This window comes from Tachypleus tridentatus, chromosome 13 (genome assembly GCF_004210375.1).
Source record: "Tachypleus tridentatus isolate NWPU-2018 chromosome 13, ASM421037v1, whole genome shotgun sequence".
In the NCBI taxonomy this organism is placed as follows: domain Eukaryota; kingdom Metazoa; phylum Arthropoda; class Merostomata; order Xiphosura; family Limulidae; genus Tachypleus; species Tachypleus tridentatus.
This window is the reverse complement of record NC_134837.1, coordinates 38,970,926-38,989,991: the sequence shown is the minus strand read 5'-3', so window position 1 is coordinate 38,989,991 and position 19,066 is coordinate 38,970,926. Positions and strand designations below refer to the sequence as shown.

Genomic DNA, 19,066 nt, shown 5'->3' with positions numbered 1-19,066 from the left:
GGCTCAGTTGTTAAATGGTACTTTTCTGTGTGATGAACCTGGTAGTTACCCCTTGTATCAGGTTGTATAGTGCTTGCTTTGCGTTCGAGAGGTTTTTGTTGTTTGTTGAATTACACGCATTGCTACACGAGAGCTATTCCTAATTTCAAAATGATAGATAAGAGCGAAGGCAGATAGTCAACACCACTCACTGCCAACTCTTGGGCTACTCTTTTACCAACGAATAGTGAGATTGAACGTACGTTATAACTCTTGGAGTAGTCTAATCGAATAGTGGTATTTAACCATCAAGCTCAGAACTTATCTACAGCCCCCAAAGTATAGAACGTGATGTTGTGTGTGGTAATGGGGCTTAAACCACTTTATTGCTCCTGGCTCCGTTCAGGAAGTCCTGGATTCGAACCTGAGAGATAAAAATGCTTATCATCTAAAAATAATCGAATTAAATATTGTTACATTGCAGAAATAATGAATTACGTTGTTACATACAATGGTGATCATTTCCCATGTGGTAATTTGTTCATTCACACCAAACAACTAACAAAAAACTCTAAAATATCGAACATATAACTTCTGTTTTTTGATATTCCTTGTTTTAATTTACGTTAGGAACTAATAAAGTGATTGAGTTATTTAATACATCCTTAACAAGGGCGTATGTAGAAGATGTTTCGAGGGGGCTGTTCCTCATAAATCAGTCACTATATTTTTTAATCGTTTAACTAACATTTGAAGATAATATTCATAACCCCACATTCCAGACTGGACGGACCATCGAGCGTCATCTGTTCTGAAAATATTTCTTTGTTTAAAATTTATGTCAAACTCTCTCTTTGTTTCAGCCCTTCACTTTGACTGATTATACTCGATACACTCTTGGTTCGTGTTTGTGAGGTTGTTCGTGAATCACGTACATCTAGTAATTAAGTTTACACAGTATTCACTATTAATAAGGCAAAAATCCAAATTCCTGTCCCCCTAGTGGCACAACGGAATGTTTGCAGACTTGCACCCCAAAACGCACGTATCGCTGAGTTAAAGAGCACAGATAACTTGTCAAAGAAAAAATATATCTTTATAAGATTCAAATTTCGATACTTGTGATTGGCAGAACACAGATAGCCCGTTGTGTAACTTTGTGCTTAATTTTAAACAACCAATCCAGTTTTCTCAGGGAATGCCTTCCTACTTTCTTTGTCACTCGCCGCAATCTTTCAAAACTTTTACACACATCACTGACTCTTGAAGATTTTTAATACGTATATAATAACGACAGAACCATTTTTAATCCTGGTATAACATAATTTAGCTACATTTTAGTAAAGAAGTAGCAAATGAAATTCTTTTTGCCATAGACCAATTAAAGTCCCTCTAGCGGATGGTATAGTAAATTTATTTGAATTTATATTTTAGTAGAGTATAGTATATCTTAGTATAGTAAATTTATTTGAATTTATATTTTAGTAGAGTATAGTATATTTTAGTATAGTAAATTTATTTGAATTTATATTTTTAGGTAAACTTGGCACTGTTTGATTGTTTAAGCGCAAACCTACACGTCTACGTTCTGTCCACTACAGGAAATAGAACTCTTGTGTTTCTAACGTTGTACCCCCTTAAACTTACCGCTGACCTATCGGGGTACGCATGGCTTCAAGGATTTCACATTCATGAACAGCTGTTTCTTGCAGCTTCCTGAACCACGAGTCCATGCACAATAAAATTCGAACAGGTCGGACGTAAGGTATCAGCATAGCATGTAATGCTTTTTAAACTCTTAAAAAATACGTTGAAGGGAATCTGAATCTTGCTGTTATTTTGAATTAAGCACAAAGTTACATAATGGACTATCTGTGCTCTGGCCACCGCAAGTACCGAACTTTGAATCTTAAAAAGATATATATTTTCTGTGACAAGTTATTTGTGTGCTCTTTAGCTCAGCGATACGTGCGTTTGTTAAAGAGATAGTAAATCAGGATCTCTTCGTTTCTGCCCAGTATCGTGTAAGTTCGCCCTTGTTCATCAGCTCATAGCTTAAACCAGCTTGTTGTAGCGAAACGTTTATTCAGATATTGGAAAATGTCACGTCTTAAATTTCACAATAGATCGTAGGAAAGCTACATTGGAAACGCTACGTGTGAATATGTTTCTTTATTCATTTTAGAGCAAAAGCCACATTGGACTATCTATTGTGTTCACCGCGAGGAATCGAACCCCAGATTCTAGCGTTGTAAGTCCTTAGACTTAACGGTCTCATCAGGATATATTTGCGGAGAAAGAAGGAACCAATTTACAGTTTTTGTTTTAAGTTAGAACATTTCCACACTATAAACAAATGCAGTTATTAAAGGTGGCCGGCATGGCCAAGCGTGTTAAGGCATGCACCTCGTAATCCGAGGGTCGCGGGTTCGTATCCCCGTCGCCCCAAACATGCTCGCCCTCCCAGCCGTGGGGGCGTTATAATGTGACGGTCAATACCATTATTCGTTGGTAAAAGAGTAGCCCAAGAGCTGGCGGTAGGTGGTGATGATTAGCTGCCTTCCCTCTAGTCATACACTGCTAAATTAGGGACGGCTAGTACAGATAGCCCTCGAATAGCTTTGTGCGAAATTCAAAAACAAACAAACAGTTATTAAAGGCGAAGTAAATCTAAATAATAAATATTGTAACGAAACAAATTACACTGTTGGAAATCATGGGAAACAGCGGATGCTGTTCAAGTAAAAATGTCTTCTAAAGATGGCTGGTATGGGTATTAAAACTTTAATTAAAATAAATTACAGGACAACGACTTTCTTAGGTCGTTTTCAGTTTAACAAAGAGAGTTAGCAGCTGACCTAAGATGGTCAAAACGTTATTATGCACTTTATTTTAATTAAAGACTTAATACCCATACTAGCCATCTTTAGAAGACATTTTTACTTCAAGTGGGTTTCTCGTCATCATGAATTGTTGTTGAAGTATTACTGTTGGGGATTCTATACAAAACGTTGCATAAGACCCGTATAGTCGTGTGACCCCAGACTCGGCATGCTAACATAGAGATTAGAACCTCTTTTCATACAATAACGATGACGTAAGTGATATTAGCCAGAAGCAGAAATACCAGAGATTTGTTTTTTGCTTCATTCTATTTTTACAGACTCGATCTAGAATCATTAGGCATTGTTTGAAAAATTCAGTGGTCGTCATAGCAACTCTAACCTTGAACAGGTTTTACTGCTCTTCATACACGATTAATATCGCCACAAAAAACACGTTTCTTTTTAAATAAACGAGGGCAATATCCCAGAAAATTCCATGATTTTCTGTCATCATGGAGATAACATGACATGAACATGAATCCATTAACATTATAATGCGTACAAATTTCGTGCAGAAATGTAATTAATTTTGAAAGTGATTTTTCATCAGAAGAAAATAGCTAACATCCAAATTGGCTTTAAGTGCTAAAACTTTACATACAATCACAAAATAACCTTATATTGTTAAATTATGATTTATGTTTATAATGTATAATAATGATATTCAATCATTTGACCAGTTCAGTGTTATACAACTTTGGTATTTAATAATTTTTCACGTGACGTGGACGCAAATACTGGTCTTTCAGTCTAGTTTCTTAAATTAACATTTGTTAGAAGAAGATGATTCACGCGTTTGCAATATGAAGTTCGGCCAATACGGACATCAAGAACAGTGCGACATCGACTGTACATGCTAAACCTCAGTGTTGATAAGGTTCTGAGGTATCTTTGGCTACTTGTCTGAACAAAAATATATTTTCGTTTATACCTAAAATCACTTCAAGGTGTTACGTGTATCCAAAGGGTATCCTATACTCGCTCAATGGGACTTAAAATTTAAATTGACCCAAAAATATCCTTTACCTAATAAATTGGGCTGAAATCCATTGAACGAGCTGTTCAACTTTGACTAATATGTTAACCAGTTGAGCATGGTATGGATAGGCGTTACCCTTTGTTAGGCTAGAGTTAGATCCAAATTATTTGTATAAGACAATGCAAAAAGTAACGAGTTTTAGTTCCTATAATGGTATTATTTCGTAAGATGTAGATATCAATACATCTACGAATTTTTATTTCTTTCCACATTACCAATACGTACTTCAAACACCGTCTTGTGTTTCACGTTACTATATGACAATGGAGGTAGACCTGGAGATGATCTTCAAGTTAGCATAGACCTGTTATCTAGCTTAAGAGTGACATGAGTGTAAATAATATTGCTCCACGTCGTTGACTTCGTAGACAATTTTGTGGCAACATTACGCAAGAGCTTTTTTGCCTTGTTGTGGGTAAATTCCACCCTACTGAAAGTGTGGCATGTAGTTGAGTTAAATTCGACAAACAATGGTCCTTGGCTTGCGATATGAATGTTTGTTTACAGTTTACGCACAAAGCTAGACAATGGGTTATCTCTGGTACCGAAAGCTGGTTTCTAATGTTGTAAGTTTGCACACGTGCCGCTGTGTCGGGGGGGGGCGATATGAATGAATCTGTCTTGTTTAGGTGTCCGAGCGAAACTTTGAGAAACTTCTACTCAATACGCATTAGTTTGTTGTGAATAGCCAACTTTCATTTGTTGGCTGACACTCCACACAGATGTAATGTCCGAGATCTATCCGTGGTTTGTGATTTACAACTAACACAGACTGTATGAGACCACTGTAACCAAATTAATCGAATGAAATTATTCTATAATAAAGATGCTTGCTTCTTATGTGGTTAGGGCGCTAAAATCACAGAACATGCTCGCTCTTCCAGCCGCGATGGGTCTTATGATGTGACAGTAAACCCCACTATTTTTTTTTTGTAAAACAATAGTCCAAGAGGTGGTGGGTGGTAAATTAGGGGCAGCTACTAGAGCATATTACTTGCGTGCGGCTTTATGGGAAGTTCAAATCAAACCATGTCTTCTCATGGCGACTGTATTATAAATTTTAACAGCTGTAATTTTTGTGAGGTGTAACTTGTAGTGGGATTGTTGCCTGTTTCAGGAAATTCTGTAGCGTATATAGTAATATATGTAATGGTGAGAAAAAGACATTAAAGCCAACATTAGTATTAATTGAACGACATCGGAGTAACATGTACTGAAACGTTTATTTTTATCAGATACTTGTAAATTTTTATTTACAGAAAATGTTAGATGATAAAATATTGAGCTGTTTGTTATTTTTCGTAAAATGTCTAACCAGAAATTCCAGTATCCAAGTAACCACTACTTATATCCTATAGTCACACAAGCAGAAGACAGAGACGAGTGTTGTGCCTCTAGAAAGTGCATGATGTGGTTTGACAATACTTCACAGTTATTCTTTAAATGCCGGTTACTCCAAATAAATTAATAATGAATTTACAAAAATACATGGCCATCAACCTTTAGTGCAAGTTCTGTTTTCTAACTTTATGAACTAACATTTAAATTTCTTCACGATAATACTGGGCTATTGGGTAATTTTTTGTGTGCATCATTCCAATGAAACTTGATTTATCCGTTTACATCTTAATAAAAAACATATATAGTCAGTTGTTTAGTATAACCCGAGCACGCGTAGAGGATACGCAGTTATAAAAACGGTTTGAAAAGTTGGTGAATTGACAATGTTGGTCATCCAGCTTGAGTGAATAAGGGAAAGTAGGACAAGATTTGTGACACAGTTTCAGAAGCTGAAAGGCTGTTGATAGACGAAATTATAAACATATAGCCTAAGAGGCACATATACACACTTCCTTACAGCCCAAGAAGTACATATACACACTTCCTTACAGCCCAAGAAGCACATATACACACTTCTTTACAGCCCAAGAAGCACATATACACACTTCCTTACAGTCCAAGAAGCACATATACACACTTCTTTACAGCCTAAGAAGCACATATACACACTTCCTTACAGCCCAAGAAGCACATATACACACTTCCTTACAGCCCAAGAAGTACATATGCACACTTAATTTTCTTTGTTTTAAAGTACAAGGAAGTACATTGGTCAAGATATCAAACTATTGGTCGATCATCAGTCCTTCTTTTTAATACTTCCTGACATTTAGGTTTTTCCGAGAAACTGATGATTCAGGCATACTTGACCTGTGCAACTGGGGGCTCTTAATAAAGTAACAAATATCAGTGTAAGTTTGTAAAAGAGGTTATTGTTATACTGAATCCGCAAGGTACTTTGCTAGGACTAAGAAAGAAGAAGAATAGGACAGTGGATTAAAGAAACAAATCAAACTAAACCTAGTGACGTTAAGATGACCTTTCAACCTTTTTTTTTTTTTCCTCTGTGTTTTGGTTTTCAAGTGGAACAACTCCTATTTATCACTTGTTTGCGTATCATGTGCCATTGGCCTTCATATACAAGAACAGAGCGTAAAGCTAGCTAGTAAGTGATACCGAAAAGGCTGGTAGTATGACATCAACCTACTCTCTTTGTTTGTAGTGTTTGGTTACAAAACCAACTCTTCTACGTCGACCATCTCAACCGGTACCCTCCAAAATCGCGCTCACTTGAAAACACGAGGTGGACTGTGGTAAATCGGCATAGAATATTGTCGAGTGAGATCATTGAATCATTTCTTTCAATATATATATGCATATAGTATTCATGCAACGCGACTAGAGGACTGCGTATGCGTTTAGTGTAGAACAATAATAACAACAGAAGTTTTAAGGTCGTAATTTAAAATATAACACAGGGTAGGGAGGTAAGTAAACAAAACTAATATTGACCATTATGGAACAATAACAAATTATTCCAAATATGTACTGCTTACGTGACGAACAATTATGTATATTTTTATACATAAAGTTCAACCATTTCCTTATTCTTGCTTTCCGTGTAACACCAGAAAACCTCTAAGTGCGCAGCGTCACTTGTTAAAATAGTTTCGGCTGGTGTTGCCTAAGGAAGTGACAAGGACTTGGAAAAACTACGTCCTTATTAATCTTAAACTAAGCTTTGAATCGCTGTAGCACAATGAAATAATGAGTCTTTTAAACTACTAGTGATAATGTTTTAATCCTTATTATGCTAGTGTGACGACAAGAAATGCTGACTGTAACTTTGCAGACAGGGAATGTTCAATATCACGAGAAAGTTGCTATAAATGTATTGTATCACGTTGCTCAATTTTAACAAGTACACCATGTATTGGCATTAAAATGTGTAGAGGATTACAATGTTCATTCTTGGCGGCACTCTGCATACGTGCATGGGTTTAAACGGTTCGTGGGATGAAATATGACTGACTCTAACTTGTGACTACTAACCACACTGACGGAGGGCAACCAGCCAGCAACATCCGTCGCCACGGTGGCTTTATTCAGCTGTTTGGACCAAACAACAAGATTAACTGACATTTTATAACAGCGAAAAGTGTTGAGTGTGCTCAGCGAGTCGAACTTGGGTTCTTTTCGTACGCAGCCTGGTACTTTAATTACTAGGCTACGCCTGTTCCAGATGTGTCGGGTCTCACACAAAAACTCTAATTGTAGTAACTATTGAATGGAATTTTTTTAACAGTTGGTTCTTGATACTAAAAAACAACAACACACGTAGGATTAAAGAATAGATAAATAACATAACCCGAAATCCTATAGTCTGGCTCTTCAGTGGCATTATATCAACTATTGAATCAACTTTGTAAACAGTCAATTCGTCATAATAAGAAAATGCATAGGATTAAACAATAGATAAAACATAAAATCCAAAATCCCATTATCTGGCCCCTCACTGGCACAGCGATATGTCTCCAGACTTTTCTATTACAAACTGGGTTTCGATATCTGTGGTGGGCAAAGTACAGATATCCTTCTGTGTAGCTTCGTGCTAAATAACAAACAACAAAAAAACCCATCATCTGTGCGCTTCAATTATTTTAGTGAAAGCTAGGCGATGCGCCATCTGTGCTTCGGTCTACTACGAGGAATCAAATTCCGGATTTTAGTGTTGTAAGAACGTAGATCTACCACTGCTCCAGTAGGGAAACAATGTGCTTTAGGCAACTAGACTTTCTGAAAGTTTAGTGTATATTATTTATCTATTTATTGGTTCCAAGTTGGGACAGCGATAAGTCTATGGAGTTACAACGCTAAAATTAGAGGGTCAATTCCCATTGGTGTACAAAGCATATAGCCCGATGTGGCCTTGCCATAAAACATACACACATTTACTTATTATTTTATCTTGTATGATTTCCGATGCACTAAAATCGATTTAGGTAATTTTCGTTCTTCGGTGAAACGCTGCAGTCGTCAGAATTAGCAGCAGTAATTCGATTGTTATAGTTTATTCTTCAGTTAATTAATTAAGTGAAAAATTAATACACACTTAAAAACAACGTGAAAAATGTTATATATATATTTTTACAGCTCACATATTTTCTGTAATAAAAGACAACAATTTAAACTAAGTCCTGTTGTGAGACAACGTGTAATTATAATTATTTTAGGCCTCGAATTGCCGACTTATTTACAAACCCCTCACAACTGATGGAGTTCTTGTATTGCATCGTATTTAACAGTCTTATATTTTTGTCTGTTATAACACTTATTACAAAGAACTGATAAAAGCAATTGGGAGAAATCACTCATTTTTCCATATAAGATGTACAAGAAACTCCGGAACTAATTAGTAGAATTCAGTTCAATATTGATGGCATGTTTTGTTTGATTCGTACTCTATATCGGCCTGGCATGGCCTAGCGCGTTAAGACGTGCACTTTGCAATCTGAGGGTCGCGGGTTCGCGCCCGAGTCGCTCCAAAACATGCTCGCCCTCCCAGCCGTGGGGGCGTTATAATGTTACGGTCAATCACACTTTTCGTTGGTAAAAGAGTAGCCCAAGAGTTGGCGGTGGGTGGTGATGACTAGCTGCCTTCCCTCTAGTCTTACACTGCTAAATTAGGGACGGCTAGCACAGATAGCCCTCGAGTAGCTTTGTGCGAAATTCCAAAACAAACAAACAAACAAACAAACAAAATCGTACTCTATTAGGAGTAATGACGTCATAAGAAATTTGCTTCTTAGGTAGTTCAGAAAAAGACAGATTAGCAGGTAGCTGTCTGTTTTGTGAACAGGGTGACAATTTACCAATTACTATCGTGACATTTGGGATAAGGGTGAATCGAACTTGTATGAGGCCAAAATAAGACGTGACACTATATATATGCGTAAAAAAAAAAGAATAAAAAAAACAAACTAAGCGCCCAGTCACACGATACTGTGTTTACGACGACGACCCTGACCTCCTGTTATAACGTTAAGTTCTGATGTTAGATGTATTCACGGTCTCTTTGCTTTGCAAGTGAAGATCATATGAAATGTGTGATATTTAACTTTGTTTTGAAATTTTATCTTCGTTCATCACGCGACTAGAAATTAAGTACTAGTTAATATGTTGAACAATCGACGTATCAGACGAGGACTGAATTCGGTCTTTAAATTTTTCTTCAGAGACAAAAGAACACAGAGTAAAATATAAATTTATGTCACAGAATAAATGACTTTTGTTACTTTTTACAATTTGTGCAAAGTAAGAAGGAAGATATAGCTAAAACTTATTATGTGAATAAATATTATGATGAAACTTAAAACATACTTACTGGAGCACATATTGTGTTTTATATACCACGTTGTTTTGTGAACTTCCTGTTTCAGTATATAGCAGAGACGACTTTTTCATTTTTTTTAAAGTTGAGGTTACATTTAAATCCATATACCGAGAACTGAATGAAATAAATTTGCCACCAACATGAGGTACTTAGTGTACTCTAACCATGTAGGTGAGGACATGCGAGGTTTCTAAATTGGGTCTCTGGGCATCGTATGCGACAATTGAATGTTTTGCACGAGGCACTGACTACTACCCAATGGAAATAACAGAAAATGCACTTCTGGTAGGAAATCTTCACACTATCGGCATTGCAGCGATACGAGAAAAAAAACAACCCAAAAAACTAAGGGATGTTTGGGATCTCACTCTATGACGGTTTGAGTGTTGAACAAAAAACCGCTCCCTTATCACGTGTTATTTCCTGTTCTACTAGGAAACAGCAGATCTAAGATATCCCAACTTGCTGTAGAGAAGTTAAAAGTTAACGGATGTATCAAAATGTCTAGTGCTCTACGGCAAACTTTCAAATCAGTTATGAAAACAAAGGTGGTGGAAAAATAACATTTGCAACGTAGGCTCCAATTTCAGGGTGTTTGGTAACCCTCCGGGTGTGTCCCAGAAATATACGAACTACATGAATTAAATAATTGGTTGTTTTATAGTGTGGACTGCAAGCCACCGAGTTTTTTTAATTTTCGCGCAGAGCTACACGAGGGCTATCTGCGCTAGCCCTCCCTAATTTAGCAGTGCAAGACTAGATGGAAGACAGCTAGTCATCACCACTTACCGCTAACATTTGGTCTACCATTTTACCAACGAATAGTGGTATTGACGGTCACAGTATAACACTCTAACGCCCTGAAAGGCAAATATGTTTGGTGTCGCGAGACCTCGAACTCGTGATCATCAGATTACGAGTCGAACGCTCTAACCACTTAGCCATACCTGACCGACACAGATGTCGCCAGTTACTGTTTGTTCTATCTGTATACAGTATCCTGATCGTATTTGTGAGGATCAACTAGGCGGTGAAAATTAGAGCAGTTATATCTAAACTGAAGGGTATTTAACCTGGTAGTTTAACCCGAATGATCCATAAGGTACCATACAGGTTAATAATACCATTACTTACAAAATAGAGCCTGGCCAATAAGAAATGTTGATTAAATTTGGCAACATCTAGTTTCAGCGATAGACTCCCCACTAGAAAAAAAACAGCAACAAACAAACAAAACTTTATCTGCAGCATTTTGTGTTCTTAAAGACATTGTTCTGGTGTCTACAGTTCAAATTAAACAGCTACAAAGGTTTCTGTTTAGCCGACATTTTATGTGTCATTATCAACGCACATTATTTTTGGTACGTCAAGTTTCTATTATGTCGCCTTTGTTTATTTGTTTGCAGTTAAAAACAAAGCTACACAATGAGCTCCCTGTTTGTTGTCCACGTAGGGTATAGAAACTCGGGTTCTAACATCACAAGCCCGCAGACTTATTGTGCAGTGTCACTGGGGAAATTATCCAGCACAGCAAAAGTATGGATGCAAAGAGGTAAAAATTGCATCACATCTGATGTGTGGAGATGTTTACTTTGCTTTTGCCACAACCATTAATCTTCAGGTTATGTGCCCATGTTTCTTTGTTTGAAGTAAAGTAAAAAAAAGCATAATTGGCTATCTGTGTTTTGCCTGCCACGGGTATTAATATTCGGATTCTAGCATTATAATTCCGTAGACATATCGCTGTGTCATTGGGAGACGGGGAAACTTGTGCCCATGAAGTGTGTATATATACGTATTTTATTATCATTATTGAAAGAAATAAAGGCCTTCATAATCTAAAAGAATCACATTTCGAATGTTAGCAAATCGAAATAAGCGATTTTGTGATTTCCAGGGATACATTTATTTTTAACTGAAGAGATGCGTTTGAGACGAGGACTGTTTCTTAGCTTTCACGTCGAAACTTATAAGGCGAAGTAATGTTTGCTTTACAGCTACTAAAACAAGAATGTTCACTGAGCCATCGATAAAACTCGTATTAGGATATCAGAATTTAATATATCTTATGTACTGCCTAGGCAATGCACACACACTGGTGGGCCCCCCGTATAGGGCGTAACTGACTTCACCCCAAACCCCTAACAAAATGAGAAGTAAAAACAAAACAAAACTAAGGTTGTGTCTGGAACTCGTGATCTCTTGTCACTTAAAGCGGCACCCTTGATCTTTGGCCCGCAATCGGTTACATCCCCTTTTCTTTCCCTTCTGAAAATCCTGGATACGTCAGTTGCACAGATGAACATACAACTTTACAGCAGCTGGCGAAAACATTCTGATTTTTTTTATATGCTGAATTTCTGCGTGACAAGAACCGAAGAATGGCTATGTTTACCTGTAACCAAGAAGCATCAATCCGGAAATTATGGATAACATGATAATATTTAAGGTGCCATTCAGAAACTCTAAGAGTAGTGGCTATGTTCTTAAGACCATCGTATACGATAGCTGTTGCAATAAATTGCTATTTTTGCAAATTTAAGGTTCGTTCCCTGCGGTGGTCACACCGCGGATGGCCCTTTGTGTAGTTTTTCGTTAACCCAACAAGTATCAAAACGTTTTTAGTTCTACTGTTATGGACCCGGCATGGCCAGGTGGTTAAGGCATTCGGCTGGTAGTTTGAGGGTCGCGGGTTCGAATCACCGTTACACCAAACATGCTCGCCATTTCAGCCGAGGAGGCCCTATAATGTATGAGTCAATCTCACTATTCGTTGATAAAAAGAGTAGCCTAAGAGTCCATCTAACCTCACACTGCTAAATTAGGGACAGCTAGTGCAGGTAGCCCTTGTGTAGCTTTGCACGAAATTCAGAACAAACAAACACTTCAATCTGCTAAATGACTGGTTTTAAACCCTTAATTTTGAAGTTGGGGTCAGAGAAAATTGAACAGACTTGTGTAAGCTGTAGAAAACCGAGTTCACCGGGTATGCTCCGTGTATTTATGTACGTATGTGCAATTTGAATCATCAGGATACACTGCTGGCCAAAATCTTAAGGCCAGTGAACATAAAGAAAAAATATGTATTTTGCGTTGTTAGACTCAATCACTTATTTGAGTAGAGCTTCGAAAGATTAAAATAAGAAAAGGGAAAATAAAAAAAACTTTTAGTATTTAATAAGAAAAATGTGAACACTATGCAATTAGCCTAAATACTAGTTGGTCAAAGTTTAGGACCAAACCAAAAGAAGTCCTAAACAGGGTAGGAAATGCCCAACAAGAGGTCTCAGTAGTGAGTTGCACGGCCGTCATTGCGAATAACTATAAACATTCGCTTTGGCATGGTTTTTCTCATTAGAAAACAACACCTTCTTCCACTTTTCTATGTCCCATGTTTGGTGCTTCTCAGCAAAGTGTAACTGAGCTGTTTCGTGGCCTTTGAAGACGTTTACGGTTTTTAAAGCCTTTCTCTCGTAGATGCCGTCTTATTGTTTTTGAGCTGCATTCTGCGTCCGTAAGGGTCTCAATCTGGTTCGACAATCGGCTGGTGTCTTGCTGGATAACCCGCCGAATCCTCCTGCTCAACGCCGGCGAAATTTTCTTGGGACGACCACTTGAAATTCTCGTTCCGTATCCCTCAGGGTCTTTTAAGAAATTTGCAACAGCAGTTTTACTACGCCCAATCTCACCAATGATGGCACGTTGAGAGAGACCTAGCTTTTGCAGCTCGACAATTCTGCCACGTTCAAACTCTGTCAACTTTTTAAGCCTTTGCCATGTTTTTACCCATTGTAACACAGGAGATGTCAGTGGGAGATGTTGACAATGCTAATGCTTGAACACAAATGACTAAATTTCGTTACGTATTTACCGATTAACGCTTTGTTTCAGTATGGTCTTAAACTTTTGACCAGCTACTATTTAGGCTAATTTCAGAGTGTTCACATTTTCCCTATTAAATGCTGAAAAAAAGTTTTTTTTTTATTTTCCCTTTTCTTATTTTCATCTTTCGAAGTTCTACTCAAATAAGTGGTTGAGTCTAACAACGCAAAATGCATATTTTTTCTTCATGTTCATTGGCCTTAAGATTTTGGCCAGCAGTGTATATTGTTTATTTTACGGGCTACATTCTCTTACAAAATAGACCGTAAACTACTCTAAACCACAGAGTAAAAACACAAGTTATGAGCTGTGCACAACATGTTTACGTAGCATTATGCTACAAGCGCGACTAAAACTAAGATAAATATTAAACACTGAACACGCCTATAAGTTGAGGATGAGACAGGTAAGACGAATTTAGCTGGTTTAATGCAGTCTTGGTGTTAGTTGTTCGTTTCATATTTACCTTTGCTCACAATGTTGAACTAGAACACACATCACCGGACAGTAAGGTTAGGACCTGATAATTGCTAAGAATTACACGTATAAATATAAATATTGTAAGTATGCAACACTCAACAAAATTTAAAATTTAAAAACAGTTAAATGGGGTAGAAAAGAAGAATTACACGGTTTTTATTAACGTGTTGACTGCCAAGTATTTCAGTTGCTACAATACAACTCTAATGCTTCTTCATTTTGTAACGTTTTTCGTGACGCCATTTTGGATCGAAAGTGAAACAATTTGTAAGTAGGTCAAATGCATGTATGGTGCTGACATCTAGCGTTGAAGTTAGGTATTATTGAGAACGAATTAACTCGTCCGTGGCACTGTGTTACTGATCGGCTTGGACGAGTATCTCGTCTACGGCACTGAACAGGTTAAACATGTGTTTAACATTTGACTTTACCGTTGTTTTAGGCCACGCTTTCTTTTTTTATCTGGACCTCTATTGTTTTTAGTTTAAGGAGTTTTTAACGTCACTTCATAAGCACGTTGCTTAATGACTGACTATTTTTGGAAGTTTAAGAAACGATTTGAACTTTGTAAAACGCGAGCTAGGCGAAATTAGAGTAGATTACTGATTGACCAGTGATTCCATTACAGTGGTCGATTTGATCATAGTGTTAGCGGGTTTATTAATCGGTATACACGTTACTTCAGTTTTGTGAATATACAGTTTGTTTTTCAGCAAAGAATTAGAGATAAAAGAAAGCGTCTTAGGTACGAGAGTAGATTAGCAACTCAGTGAAGTTGTTGTATTTCTTTTAGCGGCTACTGTGAACATAGGCTTCTCTGCGAACATTAATTAGACAAATTTGTGCAGGTTGTAATTGAATAAATAAAATACTTTCGTTATAATTAAGTGGACTGGACTTTGAATCACTACTTTTACCGAAAAAAAAAAAAAAGAGTCCGCCACTTAACAAAGGGAACCGTTACGGTGCTATATATGTATTATCGGTTTTAATAGGACTTGGTGATGTATTTCCGTAAAACAAATTAATAGTTTCATTATACAGTACTTTCCGTCTGTCTTACAGCGTTTTTTAGCTACATAAAGCCGCTGGTAATCAGTCATTCAACTAACAGTGTTTAACTAGTATTTAAGTTGAGAACATTCCATAAGTTTTTTTTTTTTTTTTTTTTTTGCAGTTATACGTATAGATAAACTTACGCTACGTTGTTCGACGAACATTGATGTTATTGATTTACGAGGTACACCAGGAAGCCACTCAACAAGGTCGTCAGACGTTTGTATATAATTACTCAAGTCAGATATCCCACCTTGAGTTAACATTTGAGTATACGCGTAACGCTTGAAAGCCGTAGGGTGGGTTATATAGTTGACAGAGAAATGTTTCGACAATCTCTATACTCTCAACAGTGCTAAATAAATATTGACGTGTCGAATTAGCCCTCTGGTGCTAAAAGCTCAGAAAACTATACGCTTGTTTTAAACAAGTGGACTGCTTAATACTAACAAGTTTGTCATCAAAAGTAAATATTTTCTGTTCATTTAAAAACTGGTGTAATTTGATCAAACTCTCGCTGATTTTACTTAAACTTAGGTAATATTGTATTATCATATGATAGGGATTGAGATGTTTTTTTTTTTCATATATCCATAGACTTCTGACATGTGTGTATGCTCACAGTAGGTTTAATAACGAGATGTGCAGTTTTTATTCTTGATATAAGATTTTCCTTATTTAATATTCCAAAATGTTATAGTTTTATAGAGATTATTAGACACAAATAAATTACTACTAACGTATAGTGATTAATGTACTTGAACTGTGAATCTGAGGGTTCACGGTTTACTTCCTGTTGAATCTTTTTGCACGTTGAGGCTATTGGTGCGTTATAAGAATGACTGTTAAACACCATTATTGTGTTAGTTAAGAGTAGTTGAAGAGCTGTCGATGAGCGCGTTTCTCTAACTGTATCTCGCTACTCTCTTAGAAGATTGTCCCGGTTTTATTTCTCTGACTCGTAAATTATTGTGGTTCATTTCAGAAGTACCATACACGTGCTTGACTGTAGTGTTTGTCTACAGTTTCGTATGACTTCTAACAAAGGAGCACCATACTGTACTCGTTTATTATAGACCAACAGGTGTTTATTTCGTGGGAAGGGGGGAGTCACTAGGAAACGGTAGTGAAAATTCAAGATATATAAACACCATACACATCTGTAGTCACCTGAAGTCTAAAAGAGCTTAACATTAAGCATGACTTGCACGTTTTAAAACATGCTTTGTTTCATCATGCGACGTATAATTCACTTCCTTTCTCTCGCTTGTCCTTGTGAAATGAGACGAGAACTTTGTGTTTTAGACAGATAATCATCGCATGAGCTGGGGTAACTCGGACCTGATCTGTTACAGCCATTAAACATAGAGCAGGGGCACATGACTCTCGTGGAAGTGACCAGATAACACTGACGTATTGTATACTGTCACCGGAAAGAAATCCTTTATTATGTGGGAAAGCTGCTGAGCTACAGAACAATGAGGCGATATTTTCGTTTATATAACATAACCACATAGAGGGTTTTATCAGACTATGACGTTACACAATCTTTATACTAACCAAATGGCGTGTTTAAAGACGTAAAAGTTTTAGGTATATACTCAATATTTAATACAATCTAAGTGTTTTCCTCTTCATATCTGTGGGTTCATCATAATGAGTAAAAATCATAAAATGATAATGACAACAAGGGCCTTAAGGACGAACACAGATAATTTGGGCTTTGTTTGAAAGAACTTAATCAGTCTTATAATAGAAATAATGGCGTAAGATAGTAGTGTTGGCAGCATGGTTTAGAGGGCATTTTTTCGTTTTTCAGTTTTTTATTATTCAGATTCTTATGGTGTAGTTTGTGACTGTAATAATTCTTTAGTTTTTATTATCTAGATTTTTATGGTGTAATTGGTTATTGTAATCATTCTTCAGCTTTATTATTCTAGATTCTTATGGGGTAATTCGTTACTGCAATCATTATTAAGTTTTTATTATCCAGATTCTTAAGAGGTAATTCGTTACTGCACTCATTTTTAAGTTTTTATTGTCCAATTTTTGTGGTGTGGCCACCCTCCCTCCCCAGTGACACAGGGGAATGTCATCGGACTTATAACACTAGAATTCGGGTTTCGATACCTGTGATAGGTAGAACACAGATAGACCATTGTGTAGCTTTGTGCTTAACTTAAAGCAAGGAAACAAATCATTGTGGCATAATGTGTTGCTGTAAGACATCAGACTATAAAAGCTTCGAGTTATTTATATAATATAAGTTTGTTGATAAAGACTTTGCAGAATGCTTATAGTACGACCATCCTACGCCAAGTGGGGGTATCAAATTGATTTTTGGAGCCATCAGAGCTGGACGCATGGATTTAATAAAAATGGAATGTGCATATAAATCGGTATTTGAAAAAATATGTACAATTGTTTGTGTTACTTTTTCCTGCGAATTTATACGGGTAATTAACCTAGTTAACTTACCTGTTCAGTTGAGGACGACATTTGGCACTGCTGGCGGAGGTTTTCATCAACTCAAACATAGTCATCATCACAATCATCAAGGAAAGTGTTCAACAAAATGAGGAAGTTCAGAAAGAGAACGTCTTCTGTTTTTCGTACTCATGAGAAAGTTGAACTGAACTAATGACTTCTATATAGTTATGTAATATGTCTATGTATGTATCTATTTACAGTTATATTAAAACAAATTTTTGTGTATGCCTCGACATTTGCATTACATCATAGTGGTAGATTTATAATTACTGATTTGGTTAAATTTCTGAAGTAAAATTTCGATTGTTTCTATAAACGTTATGTTTTAACTTTGATGTGCCGCTTAAAGTACTCGATTTACCATCAGCGAGTCCCCAGTATGAATTCCCTCACCGAATATGTTCGTTCTTTGGGCCATAATAGCGTTATAATGTTTCGGTCAATCTCACTTTTCGTTAGTAAAGAGTAGCCCAAGTAGTTTGTGGTGGATGGTGATGACTAGCTGCCTTCCCTCTAGTCTTACACTGCAAAATTAGGGATGGCTAGCACAGATAGCCCTCGAGTAGCTTTGTGCGAAATTCCAAAAACAAACAAACAAACAAACAAACAAACTTACTCAATTAGAGTGGCCCGGCATGGCCAGATGGTTAAGGAGCTTGAGTCGTAATGTGAGGGTGAGGATTCGAACGAATCCCGGTTGTACCAAACATGCTCGCTCTTTCAGCCGTGCGGGCGTTATAATGCGACGGTCAATTCCATTATTTCTTGGTAAAAATTAGCCCAAGCGTTGGTGGTGGGTGGTGATGATTAGCTGTCTTTCCTCTGGTCTTACACTGCTAAATTAGGGACGGCTAGCGTAGATAGCGCTCGAGTAGCTTTGCGCGAAATTCAAAACAAACAAACAAACATACTCAAGTAGCAAAATGAAAGGTAATGTGTCCAGGAGAAATATGAAAAAGAAATTATGTTCACTCTGTTTGATGTATCTGTCCCTCAGAAGATTAGTTCTCCCTATTACCTTCGTTAACCTTTTGACCTAATTTGAAACTTTTAATTTGTTCGGTTTCATTTGGTGAGTGAACACGTTTAAGGATTTATTACGGGATCTATTTTGTTTTTATTAGCACACTTAGTAATAATTTGCTCAACTATTATGCATATGGCAATTTCAATGAATTGTAGACATTTGTTTCAAAAGTGTTTCTGAAAAAAGCGTTATACATTTAAGTTAGGTTTATTGAATTTGCACAACTAAAGTGATTCGCGTTACGTGTACCATTGGTGTGGTATTAGCAAAGAGAAATGTGTATACTTCTACTGGGTTATTCATGATACACACAGAATCTCAACAGAATTAAACAATGGAGTTTTATTTATAGTGCGTGTAATTTATGCTTGCTTTATCGCTAGTGCCCCCTGTTGAACAGTTATCAAAGCTCAGAATAGGGGAATTTATTTAATGCAGTTTCCTTGCATAGAACTTTAATATACAAAATTGTCTAACTATGAGGTTTATAAATT

At 36.8% G+C, this 19,066-nt stretch overlaps 1 protein-coding gene and 1 long non-coding RNA gene across 3 annotated transcripts in view; one reads left to right on the top strand and one right to left on the bottom strand.

Moving 5' to 3' along the window:
- Nucleotides 1-15,330, bottom strand: part of LOC143240433 (uncharacterized) — a 53,789-nt gene extending 38,459 nt beyond the window's left edge. Inside the window, exon 1 of one of the 2 annotated variants that reach the window (XR_013021760.1) lies at nt 15,199-15,330. This is a non-coding gene — a long non-coding RNA (uncharacterized LOC143240433). Of the gene's footprint in view, nt 1-9,628; nt 9,934-15,198 lie in introns of those variants that run through there. The other variant, XR_013021761.1, reaches the window with a different exon arrangement.
- Nucleotides 1-19,066, top strand: part of LOC143240431 (A disintegrin and metalloproteinase with thrombospondin motifs 6-like) — a 118,431-nt gene that overhangs the window by 11,928 nt on the left and 87,437 nt on the right. The gene's annotated exons all lie outside the window — the stretch shown is intronic.